The sequence below is a fragment of the Oratosquilla oratoria genome, chromosome 37 (genome assembly GCF_046742065.1).
Source record: "Oratosquilla oratoria isolate Oo_2021 chromosome 37, ASM4674206v1, whole genome shotgun sequence".
NCBI lineage: Eukaryota > Metazoa > Arthropoda > Malacostraca > Stomatopoda > Squillidae > Oratosquilla > Oratosquilla oratoria.
In genome coordinates this window covers 649191-664033 of record NC_134813.1, presented here as the reverse complement: position 1 = coordinate 664033, position 14843 = coordinate 649191, and positions in this window count along the sequence as shown.

Sequence of the window (14843 nt, the reverse complement as noted above, 5' to 3'; positions counted from 1 at the left end):
GGCCATCACGCTCGAGAACGAACTTCGTCAATTACGATCAGAATTTTGCGAAGTTTTCATATGTTATATATACATATACTAAGATGTTCACCACCAATTTTCATATCATTTGATTGAAAAACAATGAAGTAATTAAAAAAAAAACTTTTTTGAAAAATCACAAATGTTCTATCTCCTCATTTATCCATTGACTCATGCTGAAAAAATACCACAAATGCTCTATAGCAATACCTAAATAATTATTGTACAGTTTTTGGAATTTCCTCTTAGTTTAGGAGAAAGAATTCTTTTTTTTCTTTTTGTCCTTTTTTTTTACATAGAATACAATATATGGACTTCTATCACAAAAAAAAGAAGAAAAACGCCAGAATTATTAAATTGCAAATTTATTCAGCTTTCAAATGATCTAAACCCCATTAAAATCTGCCAAGTAGTTATGGAGGAGATAGAAAAAATGTAGAGAAAAGTGTAGTTTTGAGATATTGAGCTTTGAAGTTCAAAATACATTTCCCTGCATTTTTTATATTTTTCATTTAGATTTTTTTTCTCTGCTCCAATCTTCATGCATTCTATGTCATTCACATGTTATTATAAAGTGTAGCCGGTACCTGGTCCCCCCTTTTACGAGGTAATAGCTGCTCAGGAGGCACCACCTCCCTCATTGTCGCTATGATCATCTCCAGTAATAACCTAGGCAGTACACTCTTTCTCAATAGTTTGATTCAGTTTCTTAGCTCTTTCATGAAATGCACGTTTCTTCTTCGAATGTTTAGGCATTCTTGAAATGATTATAGCTTCAAATAAAAGTAAATAAAAGTTCTCCAAGGAGCGACAATTTGCTTTTTCCGCCTACGCACAATAATTCTCTCAGTTTACTCACGTTTCTGACGTATTCAAGTGCGAAGTGCTTTCCCCACGTGTAGGACAAGTTTCCAGTTAGTCTTTATTAGTGAATAACAAAATACACCACATTTGTGCCATTTTTATTGCGATGAAATAACTTAGTCGAATATATGTGCAGTGAAGGTGTAGTGGGAAGTGGGGGGGTGTCAGAAAAATGGTCATAACTCCTTTATTTTTTAGTATTTTGCAGAAATATTTTAGAACGGTTGACAAAGGCCACTAGATGGCAAGGAAATTGCTTTCGATTTTATATGTATATATGCACGAACATAATACAGCAAAGGGTCAAGGGTGGTGTAGGAAGTGGGGGGGGTCAGAAATTTAGTCATAACTCCTTTATTTTTTAGTATTTCGCAGAAATATTACAGAACGGGGTTACTAAAGGCCAATAGATCACGGGGAAATTGCTTTCGATTTTATTTTATCTTTTTAAAATATATATATACACGAACATGATACACCAGTGGTTGAGGGTGGAGTAGGAAGCAGGGGGATCAGAAAACTAGTCATAACTCCTTTATTTTTTGGTATTTCGCTGAAATATTTCAGGACTGGCTTGCCAAAGGCCACTAGATGACAGGGATTTTTTTTTTTCGAATATTTCGATTTTTTAAAAATATTAATCAGAAATTCACTGCAACGACCCCCTTAAGAGGAGATTGTATTTACCTAGTTGTATTTTGCGGGAAGGGGAGCTATGCTCGTGATGTCCCGCCATTGTATCTCGCAGTGTCTAGTTTGTTTTTAAACTCATGAATGGTTTTTGCGCATACTATTTCATTATCCAGTTTGTTCCAAGTGTCCAAAACTCTATGTGGAAAACTGTTTTTCTTCAGTTCTCTTCTATAGCTATGTTTTTTGATTTTCTTTCCATGTCCTCTTGTGTTTCTTTTGTCCCAGTTAAGAAAGTTCTCTCTATCAAGTATCTCTGTGCCTTTCATGATTCTGTAGATGGTCAATAGGTCACCTCTCTCTCTTCTTTGCTCCAGTGTCGGTAACTCCAGTTTAGCCAATCTCTCCTCGTATGATAGGTTTGCAAGTGCAGGTGCCATTTTTGTAGCTGCTCTTTGGATTCTTTCTATTTTCTTTATATTCTTTTTGGTACTGGGGGACCACAATGTCGCCGCATACTCTAATCTAGGCCTTATCAATGTAACCAATATTTTTTTTATCATGTCTTCGTCCAAGTATGTAAATGCCACTTTTATTGATCTTAGCAAGTTGTAAGTTTCCTCGACAATTTTGTTAATCTGTATATCATAGGACAAGTCGTTCGTGATAATTACACCCAAATCTTTTTTGGATCCTACTTTCTTTACTTCCTTGGTTCCAATTGTATATTTTCCTGATATTCTGTATGAAGGGATAATCGTGCCTACAGCACTGTATGGGGCAGAAACATGGAACATAATTTACCTAGTTGTATGTTATAGGAAGGGGAGCTATGCTCATGGTGTCCCATCTTTGTATCTCTCCGTATCTAGTTTGCTCTTAAATTCTTGTATTGTTTTTGCACACACTGTTCTTTCATCTAATATGTTCCATACATCCACTACTCTGTGGGGAAAGCTATTCTTTTTCAGGTCTCTTCTATAGTTGTCCTTTTTGAGCTTCTTTCCTTGTCCTCTTGTGTTTCTCTTATCCCAATTTAGTAAGTTTTCTATCAAGGACTTCCATACCTTTCATAATTCTGTAGATGATCAACAAGTCACCTCTTTCCCTTCTTTGTTCCAGAGTCAGCAACTCCAATTTTAACAATCTTTCTTCATATGAGAGTTTAAATGTGTTTGAGATGAAATGTCTGAGAAGTGTTGTAGGGGTCACTTGGCTGGATGAGAAATTAGGAGAGCGGGGTTGGAAAAGGAGTTGGGAGATAGGGTTTATGAAAGAGTATTGGGATGGCTTGGACACCTGGAAAGAATAAGTGAAGAATGGAAGGGAGTGGGTGGGGGTTGAGGGAGTATGTATGAAGGATATTTTGATGCAGCATGAAGGAATTTCTCCACTGCTTTTCATTTTCTGCATGAGGGGACATGGGGGGGTGGGGGGGATTTGATTAAATGAAGTGGCCTTGCTGTGGATGTGCTGTGACCTGCTGCATTGCTTCTGACCCAGGGCAGTGGCCAAGATGCAGTGATGACCCATCATCCAGGAGGAGCCAAGAAAGGAGGGAGGGGTGATGAATGGAAGTGGAATATGATGGAATGAAATGGGTGGGAGTGGATTTATGACTGGCTACATCCTTTGTAAGGGGGAAAAAGCCTTTGGTATATGTATGTATGTATATAAGAACATCTGTGCTCTGGTGTGCAATAGTAAAATACATCTGGTACATAATGAAGCAGTTGGTAGGGTGTGCATGTGTACATCTGCAAAACCATGATTATCTCAATGAGTAGCTCTGTGAGAGAGCAATCCAAGCAGCATGGGTCACTAGACCCTGATTTTGTGTTCAACCAGACAACCTGGGCTTCCCACACCACCTGGGAGTTGAATTCCTTTGACCATGGTAGCTCAGGGAGACGAATCCAATCCCCAGGAAGTCCAGATCAGCTGGTTGAGCATGAAATCCAGATCTGGTGGTCTGTAGCACTTGGATCACTCTCCCATGGAGCTACTCAATTAGGGTCATGAGTGACAGCGAACAGAGGAGTGAATGTTGGGGTAAATTCGAGTAAATAAAGTGAATAAATGTCTGGGTGGAATGAAGAAGTGCTATGAGAAAAAAGTATTTAGGAATGAATGCAAAGAAAAGCATACAACCAAGGGCTCTTTCCCCCTTACAAGGGAGGTAGCCACTCCCACCCATCCCATCCCCACATATTCCACTCCCATTCACCACCTCTCCCTCCTTTCTTAGCTCCTCCTGGATGACAGGTTCCTGCATCTCACCCACTGCTCTGGGTCAGAAGCAATGCAGCAAGACACAGCACATCCACAGCAAGGCCACTTCATTTAATCAGTGACCCCTGTTCCCTCGTATAGAAAAAGAGAGGATGGGGAGAAATCCCTTGGGCTGCATCAAAATATAATTCACACAGCACCCTACCCATCCCTTTCATGATACACATCCATTCTCCACTCATCCCTATCCTCTTCCTTCTCCCTTCCTCAACAGACATTTCTCTCTTTCCCAATGCCCATTTTACACCCATCTTATCCTTGGTTGCCCCCTTGTGTTCACTCCCTCCACCTCTGCCTCCCACACCTCTTTTACTAATTTTTCTTAACTCCTTTCCATGTGTCCCAACCATCCCAACACTCTTTCATCCTTATCTCCCAACTCCCTCTCCACCCCTGCTCTCCTCCTCACCTCATTTCTCAATCTATCCTGCCTAGTAACCCCTACCATACTTCTCAGGAATTTCATCTCAAACACTTTTAAACTCTTACTCTCTTATGTTTCATGTTTCTGCCCCATACAGCACTGTTGGCACAATCACCCCTTCATACAATCTCCTCTTAGCATCCATTCCCAAATGTCTATTTCTCATTACACTTTTTAATCCCCCAACACATTTACTTGGTTCTCTCAATCTATATTCTACTTCCACCTCCACTCCCTTTCCTGCCACATTTGCCCCAAGTATCTAGAGCTATCCACTTCCTCCAGTCTTTCACCCTTACTACTCACTTCTAATTTGCTGAGGAAATAATTGTACCCACATCATTGTATGGACCAGACACTTAGAATGTAACTGAGGCAGAAAATCTTAATGTTTTTGAGGTGAAATATTTGAGATATACAGAAACCAAAATCCTCCTCATAGAACATCACATGAAAATGACAGGAACACAATTATATGCCACAACCCTAAACACTATACATCCTTCACACTACATTTCACAAGTACCACCATCAGAATGCAACAAAAAATACTATACCAGGACCATGCTACTCAAACATCTATAACAACCTACCATTTTCCCTGAATGATTTATGGTATGGTATGATATGATAGGCCAGTGGCCAGGCACTGGGACCGAGGAGGTAATTTAGTGCCGTCATGACTGATTGGTGAAGAGTGGGTAAAAGATTAAAATTTGATAGAATTATAAAATCATTAAATTTGGTTGAAAAATACATACATATACCAAGGCTTTTTCCCCCTTACAAGGGAGGTAGCCAAAAAAGAAAAGGCATAAAATAATTTCCACCCATTCCATCCCTGAATACACTCCACACCCCTCCACCCTCCCTCTTATCTTAGCACCTCCTGGATGACGGGTCATCCCTGCACCTTGTCCACTGCCCTGGGTCAGAAACAGTGTCGCCAGACACAGCACATCCACAGCAAGGCCGCTTCATTAAATCGGCGACCCCCCTCTCCGTCCCCCCATTGCATAAAAGGAGAAGACGGGGAGAAATCCCTTCGGGCTGTGTCAAAATTTGCTCACACATACTACCTCACCCCCCATCCCCCCCCCGCCCATTCCACCTCATGCAATCACAACATAATCCATATACAACCATTCTCCATTCATCCCTGTCTTCTGTCCTCTCCCGTCCTTCCTCAACAGACATTCCCCTCTTCCCCAAAGCCCCCTTCACCCCATCCATCCACCTCATCCTAGGACGTCCCTTCATGTTCACTCCCTCCACATCTGCCTTCCATACTTCTTTTACTAGTCTTTCTTCACTCATTCTTTCCATGTCTCCAAACCATCCTAATATTCTTTCATCACCCCTATCTCCCAGGTCCCTTTCCACCCCTGTATTTCTCCTCACCTCCTCATTTCTCACTCTAGCCTAGTAACCCCCATCATACTTCTCAGACATATCATCTCAAACACATTCAAACTCCTTCTCTCTTCTTCTCTTATGTTCCATGTTTCTGCCCCATACAGTGCTGTTGGCACAATCACTCCTTCATACAGTTTCCTCTTAGCATCCATTCCCAAATGTCTATTCCTCATTACACTCTTTAATCCACCAAGGCATTTACTCACTTCTCTCAATCTACATTCTACCTCCACCTTCACTCCACCTTTTCCTGCCACATTTGCACCCAAGTATCTAAAACTATCCACTTCCTCCAGTCGCTCTCCCTTAATGCTCACTTCCAGTCTACTGCCACTTTCACCCCTTGTACATCTCATCACCTTACTTTTACCCACATTTATCTTTAGCTTTCTTCTATCACATACTCTCCCAAACTCTGCCACCAACTTCCTCAATCCCTCCTCCGATCCTGCCACAAGCGCAGTGTCGTCCGCAAACAACAGCTGGCTCACCTCCCACTTTTCTCCATTTTCTTTAACCATCTCCAATCCCTGACCCACTACCCTTGCATTTACCTCTCGCACCACCCCATCCATGTATAAGTTGAACATCCAGGGCGACATAACGCATCCTTGATGAAGTCCCACCTTTACCTCAAACCACTCACTCTCTCCATTTCTAATCCTGACACAAGCTCTACTACTCTCATAAAAACTCTTGACAGCTCCCAGAAGCTTTCCTCCTATCCCGTATATCTGCATAACCTCCCACAGTGCCTTTCTGTCTACCCTATCATAAGCCTTTTCCAGATCCATAAAAAGTAGAAGTAAATAAAATTGTTTAGCTAGAAATCTAAATTTCATTGAAAATATTTGTTTCTTTTAAAAATCCAAAAAGTTGATCAATATCAGCTTCCTCACCCAAAATCTCTTTAAGAGATTTTGAGTGAAGATTGTACTTCGTCTTTATATTTAAAAACTTTGGGCAGTGCACTAGAATGTGCTCAACTGACATCAAAGTACCAAAATGAGCACATTCAGGTGCACTGCCGCTATCCAGGATGAATTTATGGGTTAGGCGGGTGTGTCCAATCCTTAATCTGGTTAAAATATCCTGGTTTTTGCGGTTCAAGTTAAAACCAGAGACCCATGGATTTATGGAATTTCTAATATTTTTATATTTCTTATTATTAGCTAAAACTGGGGAAGACCATTGCTCTTGCCATTTGTTTAAAATAATGGGATTTTATTATTCTTTTCATGTCAGAATGTGGTATCTTGGTATTTGGCATGTTGTTACATTGTGCAGCTTCCTTTGCTTCCTTGTCAACTAGTTCATTACCGTGGATTCCCACGTGTGATGGAACCCAGCAGAAATGAACCTCTTTGTGTCGGCAGGAAATATGAAATAGCCACTCCTGAGCTTTTTGTATTAAATGGTGAAAGCTATTACAACAGCTAATACTGTCCAATACACTCTTTGAGTCACAATAAATTACAAATGCATCTCTTTTGGTTTCATGTATTACTTTTAAAGCATGATTAATTGCTGTTATTTCTGCAGTAAATATGGAGGCCGAATCAGGAAGTTTAGATAAGTATGATGTGTCATCATGGATGACAGCATATCCAACTCCATTATTCAACTTTGATCCATCAGTATAAATCTTTATATGTTCTTCATATATTTTATCATGTTCTAAAAATATAGACTTCACCTGCTCAATGGGAGTGTTCCTTTTGGTTATCTCTATAGAGCATTTTGATATTTCAGGGGTAATCCAAGGGGAAATATGTGGATGGCCCACTTGAAAGATGTTCTGGGTCTTGATAGATACATCTTCTACCTGTTCATTCAATCTGACTTGAAGGGGTTTTGAAGATCTAGAACCTTTAATATCATCACCATTTACATTCCTAATAATATCAAAGGCAGGGTTTTTACGGTCTGTCTTGATCTTAAATAAAAGTCTTAGTCCTAGTTCCTCTCTACGAAGGTCAAGTGGCAGTTCACCAGAATCTACATAAATGCTTTCTACTGGTGATGTTCTACATGCCCCTGAGCATATTCTAAGGCCCATATTATGAACTATGTCAAGTTCCTTTCGTCTAGTTTTGCAAGCAGAGGAATAAATTTGACAACCATAATCAATTTTGGATGGGCAAAGAGTATTGTATAACATTAGCAGTGATCTTTTATCTACTCCCCAACTAAAGCTAGATATAACTTTCAAGATATTCAATGATTTCCTGGCTTTCGTTGTCAGGGTATCAATATGGCTGGTCCAAGTCAATTTTGAGTCAAAAATCATGCCAAGAAATTTTACCTCTTCTGCATATGGTAAAATGGTTCCATTTAGATTTAAGGTTGGAATTACCTCTCTTTGTCTACATCGAGTAAAACGTACAGCAGTGGTTTTTATGGTTGAGATTTTAAAGCCCCATGAGTCAGCCCATCTACTAACAGCATTAATTGAATTTTGTAAATGCTTGCAGGCTGAAATAGCATCATAGCTTGTACAATAAATTGCCAAGTCATCCACAAAAAGGGAGCTCTTTACAGGTGGTGCAATTTCTTCTAAGATATTATTTATTGCCACAGCAAAACAAGTGACATTCAAGACACTTCCTTGGGGGACACCCTCCTTCTGAATAAATGGTTTCAAGAGACTATTGCCAACTCTAACCTTTAATAATCTATCAGATAAAAATGAGTTAATGAATCTCAGCATATTACCTCGGATGCCTATTTTATTAAGTTGTTGGATAATTCCAAATCTCCAAGTTGTGTCATAGGCTTTCTCGAGATCAAAGAAAACACCTATCGTTTGACACTCTTTTGGGAATCCTTGTTGGATTTGGGTGGATAGTCTCAGCAGTGGGTCCAGCGTGGATCTGTTCTTACGGAAACCAAACTGATAGGGTGAAAGTTTGCTTTCAGATTCTAAGTACCAAACAAGTCTGGTATTTATCATCTTTTCCATTAACTTGCAGACACAACTGGTTAAGGGTATGGGCCTGTAGCTAGATGGATCAAAAGGATTCTTATTGGGCTTTTTGATAGGTATTATAATGGCAATTTTCCAGCTTTTAGGTAATATACCTGTCTCCCTGATTCTGTTGATGATTTTTAAAAGAAAGGTCTTAGCATCTCCTGGGAGATTCTTGATCATTTCGTATAATATTGTGTCTTCACCAGGGGCTGTAGTTTTTGTGGAAGAAAGAGCTTCTTTAAATTCTTGTAGGGAGAATTTTACATTATAGATTTCTCTGCTATTTGAGTTGAGATTCAGAGAAATCTGAGCATTTTGAGTTTTCTGAGATTTGGGTGAGTGATTTTCTGGACTAGAAATTTTGGAGAAGTGTTCACCCAAGTTTTCTGCAACGTCATATGGATCTGTAATGAGTGCGTTATTTATTTTAAGCGTAGGTAAAGGTGAGGGAACGACCTTGCTACTAAGTTTTCACACTTTTCTCCACACTACGCTCAAAGGGGTTTTAGAGTTAATCCCATTTATGTAGTGAAGCCATGATTCTCGCTTTGATTTCTTTAAGTGTTTGCGCTGCTTAGCAAGAGCACGTTTATATATAATCTTGCTCCTCTGTGTTGAACTGCTATTTTTGTATTGTCGGTAACATTTTCAGGTTATCTTTCTCAGTACTCCACAGGTTTTGTTCCACCATGGAACTGCAGGTCTAGTGGGTTTCCCTTTAGTTTTTGGAATGGCAATCTCAGCACTTTTTAAGGTTGCTTCAGTAAAAAATTTATATGCTTCTATATGACTGTCAAAAGTTTCAAAATCTTGATCTAAAATTACATACATACATACACACATATACCAAGGCTTTTTCCCCCTTACAAGGGAGGTAGCCAAAATGGAAAAGGCATAAAATCATTCCCACCCATTCCATCCCCAAATACACTCCTCACCCCCTCCATCCTCCCTCTTATCTTAGTACCACCTTGTCCATTGCCCTGGGTCAGAAGCAGTGTCGCAAGACACAGCACATCCACAGCAAGGCCGCTTCATTAAATCAGCGACCCCCCTCTCCGTCCCCCCATGCATAAAAGGAGAAGGGGAGAAATCCCTTTGGGCTGCGTCAAATTTTGCTCACACATACTACCTCATCCCCCCGCCCATTCCACCTCATGCATCACCACATCATCCATATACAACCATTCTCCATTCACCCGTCTTCTGTCCTCTCCCATCCTTCCTCAACAGACATTCCCCTCTTCCCCAAAGCCCCCTTCACCCCATCCATCCACCTCATCCTGGGACGTCCCCTCATGTTCACTGCCTCCACATCTGCCTTCCATACCTATTTTACTAGTCTTTCTTCACTCATTCTTTCCATGTGTCCAAACCATCCTAATACTCTTTCATCAACCCTATCTCCCAACTCCCTTTTCATCCCTGTTCTCCTCCTCACCTCTTCATTTCTCACTCTAAATTATTTTTATACTTATTTCAGTCAGCTTCCTGAACCTTCCATTTAGGGGGACATTCTGTTGGGGTATTTTTGACATACTTAAGATGGATGGGGAAGTGGTCACTTCCATTAAGATATTCATTGACAGACCATATAAAATCGAGATGGGTGGAAGATGAACATATACTTAGATCAATGGCACTGGCTGTATTATTGTGTTATGGTAAGTCATAGATCCATCATTATACAAGGTGATAGGATTATTGTCAATAAACTTCTCAATTAATTTCCCCTCAGCATTTAATATGCTACCTCCCCAGAGAGGATTATGAGAGTTGAAGTCACCAAGCAATAAAAACGGGCTTGGGAGCTGGTTAGTTAAGTCTTGAATGTCATGTCCTGTGAAGCCACATTTAGGTGGAAGATAAAGAGAGCATATAGTAATTTTTTTATCTAGTATAGTTTCAACAGCCACAGCTTGCAGAGATGTCACAAGATTTAAGACTGTGTGTTGTATTGATTTATGAATTATTATTGCTGCTCCACCATGGGCAATATCTCCTGGAGGAGGAGGCGAATGGTATATAGAGTAATTTAATCCAGGATTATACAGGTTATTGCCTATCATTGTCTCCATTAAACAAATAATTCTTGGATTAAAATCATGTAGCATGACCTTTAGCTGTTCAGATCTGGCTCTTATTCCTTTGCAGTTCCATACATACATACATATACCAAGGCTTTTTCCCCCTTACAAGGGAGGTAGCCAAAAAGGAAAAGGCATAAAATCATTCCCACCCATTCCATCCCTGAATACACTCAGGGTGCTGGTCGGAAAACTCCCAGACCCTCTTATGCCTTTACTTTTTCTTTTAGGAATGTCCCCTATGGGGCTACAAGCAGAAGGATGCCTAGTCCCAATCTCCGTCCCTTTCTTCTTGCCTCTTACGATCCAAGTGGGAATACTTGGTGGCAGTATTCTTTCCCCCCACCACAGGGAACTTTGCAGTTCCACTGTAGGATATCTTTGAATAGGTTATTTTTTCCCTTTGACAGACATATTTCCCTTAGAGGTTGTAGTATGTTGGGGATTGAAGTTTTTCTGTAGTCTTTTTATCTTGGAAGGTTGAGATTCTTTCAGCCTTTCATGAGTACTTGATAGGGGAAGGTTCTCAAGAAAAATTTTCGGGGATGTACGGGAGTTGGTAGACTTCCTTTGGTAGTCTGGAGAGACATTCTCCACAGTTTCCATCTTGCCAGTAGTTTGGGGAAGCAGTATGGAAGTAGTATCTTCAGATGTAGTATTATCTGTTTCCATGGGCGAGTCAAATATATTGGAGGTATCACAATCAGAGTTTGTCGTGTTCTCTTTGTTTTTTGCTCTCTTTTTGACAGGGGGTTCTATGAATCCATCAGATTCTTCAGCCTGATCCTAATAACCATTCAAAAATTAAAAAGGCTAGCTCACAAAACAACCCTCGAACCACCAGCGGCCTATCTACTGGTGGTTCGAGGGCTGTTATTATTTTGGCATTTGTTTCTAGTTTCATATCCTTTTCTTTTTCATCAACTGATCTACTATTAGGTGGCACATTCTGAATTTTTTGCTTAGTAGATAGGCTGCTGGTGGTTCGAGGGTTGTTTTGTGAGCTAGCCTTTTTAATTTTTGAATGGTTATTAGGATCAGGCAAAATATTATCATGGTCCACACTATTAATAGTGTTTGCTGCAGCACTAGTGTTAGGTACTGGAGTCTGGGTTTTGGGAATTCCGGTTAAAACATTCTTGTGTGCAAGTGTTGGGATCTGACAAGTTATTATCTAATTTTATTTTAATTTTCTTTACTATGTCAGCATAGGTTGAGTTGGGGTTTCTATTGGCTCCCATTAGTTTCCGCTTTGCATTGCCAATACTGGTATGTTCAGAATTGGCTATTTCAAGGATGTCTTGTTCAAATTTAAAATGTGAGCATTCCTTAGATCTAGGGGAGTGATTACCAGAGCAATGGAGGCAGTATGGAACGTTTGTACAGATACTGTCTTCCCTATGCTCTTCAGAACATTTGTCACATTTTTTGTTATTGTTACATTTTGAGATAATATGACCATATTCTAAGCAGTTGTAACACTGAGTTGGGCGTTGCTTATATTTTTTTTTACTCAATCTTGAGTGTTTGATGACTATTACATCAGGGAGGACTGTGGTAGAGAAAGATAAGAGGATGGAGTTATTATTTCCTCTTAGCTTTTTTACTTCATGTACATTCTCAGGGCACATTTTAAAAATTTCTTCTTCGGAGAAATCATATAGGTCTTCAGAGAAAATAATGCCCTTGCAGGTATTGAAGCTCTTATGGGGTGTTATTTGCTTTATGTTGCCATGATTGGTGGGTCTGAAGTTTGATAGAAGCTTGGCTTGGGTATCATTACCTGCTTTTATCAAGATACTCCTGCCATATTTCTTTAGGTCTTCATAAGGGAAGGTACCTATTTTATTTTCAATACATTCTGAGGCTCTCAAGTTCTCCCTGTCCTCTCTGTATGTTGCAACATACCAGAGTATGGCAGGAGACTTCCTAGGGGGCATACTTTGAACTGTTTCTTCTTCTTTTGGAATAAAGTCGTATTTCTCATTTTTCAAGTTATCTATATTAAAAAGGCGAGCTTTGATCATGGAATTATTCACAAGGTGGGTATTTAATCCATTCAATGCTTCAAGTGCAGATTTATTTTCATCAAATACTATATAGCAGTCATATGAACTACCATCATTTGAAAGTTTCAGTCCGATTCGTTTCACTCTTCCATATTTCTTGCTTGAGATATAAACCTCTTCATAATCAAGATTCAAGCAAATATTTAAGCAGAAAAGTACTCTGCTCTTTGGATTACCACCAGTAGTTTTATCACCCTGGTGTCCCGGTGATTTCTGTTGAGAGTATTCATAAGAATGGTCCTTAGGTGAGCTGGAGTTGTTATCAGAAGAAACTGGGGTTGCAGGGAGTTGGTCCGGTTCCGAGTTCGAGCCAGGGTCTTTATTATTTATGGGTTTGTCTTGACCGCAATGAGGGTAAACTTACTGGGGGTGGTTCCCCAGTCAGGTAGAAACGAGGCAAGCTATTTTTAGGGCACCTCTTCTAGCCCCCTCCCCATGTGGGGTGAGCAGAGTGGATCCTGAACAGGGCTGCTCAGTCATGTGGGTAGCTACCGAACTGTGTTGTTGCCTCTATCCCAACACAAGAGCGACTTTTCTTGCCCACATCGCCTATGTGTAGTTTGTGACTAGAGGCTCCCAGAGATCACTTTCTCCTGCCTCCATCGTCACTAGCCATTGCCACAGGGCTTTCTTTAGAGTGATTATGAATGAGGGGTTGATGTGGTGAATGTCCACGGAGGAACTTGGTCATGGTTGGCCAGCTTTTGTCTGAAAGCTCTGGGCTGACACCTCCAGCATGGTAGGACCTGGCTGGTACAGCTCAGCCCATCATTGCAATACTTAAGCCCCCCCACTATTTCAAAGTACTGGGCCTAGGGGGGCCCTGAATGATTTATGGTCTCACCCAGCAGTGGAGGTTACAGTGATGACAACAATGACAACCCTGGTGTATACGTTTAGGTACCAGAGACCCTTTTCAAATGACATGGTCAAGAACATAAAAGCCCAAAAAACATCCTTACCTTTTCCTAAAGTTTTCTCACATGTCTTACCACAAAAATCTGATCCATGCAACCCCTACCTGTCCTAAACCCACACTGTTCCTCTCCTAATCCTCTCAATCAAAACACTCCCATAAGCCTTCCCAACTACACTTAACAAACTGATCCCTCTGAAACTACTACACTCATACTTGTCCCTTGTATTTTTTTGTTTTGTTTTTTACATTCTGCATTACACTTTTTACATTCTGCATGAAACATCAAGATCAAATATTCGATTACACAGCTCAAATAAATAACAAACACCTAGACCACAGTGACCACTAGACCCCAGATGACCTAAGTTTTAGTCATTTAGAGCCGGAGTCACAGGCTCAATAGCCTCTTCCGGGACCCTTCTATGTCTATGTCTATGACATCCATCCAACTTAGGTGCCTTACCCGCTCTCATCATCTTAACAACTACCTTCACATCTTTCCTTATTTCTCTATTTTCCTCACTCATCACTTATTTTCTTAGCACTTCCCATTGCAAATACCTTTCCCTCCCTATCCTCCTTCACATTTAGCAACTCCCTAAAATACTCTGCCCATCTTCCTCGTACTGCCTTCTCTTCCATTATCATCTCTTTATCTGCTCCTTCTACCTTTTCTTCTCTATTTGATTCCTTCTCTTCCTCACTTAATTTCTTTCCAAAACATTTTTTTATTACTTTAAAAAATTTCTGTCATACTCTTACCCCATTTCACATCTGCTCTCCTCTTTGCCTCCTTTATCTTATGCTTTCTCTTTTCTTTGTACCTCTCATCCTATTTTGTAACCAATCTATGAATGCTTGCTTCTCTTCTACAACCTTCTTTGCTTCCTCGTCCCACCACTTGCTACCCTTCCTTCTATTTCCTCCCATCCTTCTTGTTCCACACATCATTGCACACACAACTCCCTCCTTGAACCATCCCCATTCCTCCACTCCTCTCTCAGCTTCTTCTTTTACTCCTTTTCTTTCTCACTTAAGCACCTCCCTACCTTCTGTCCTTTTCCTCTTTCTCCATCTATCCTCCACTCTTAACTTACATACATACATACATATACCAAAGGCTTTTTCCCCCTACATGGGGGGTGGCCAA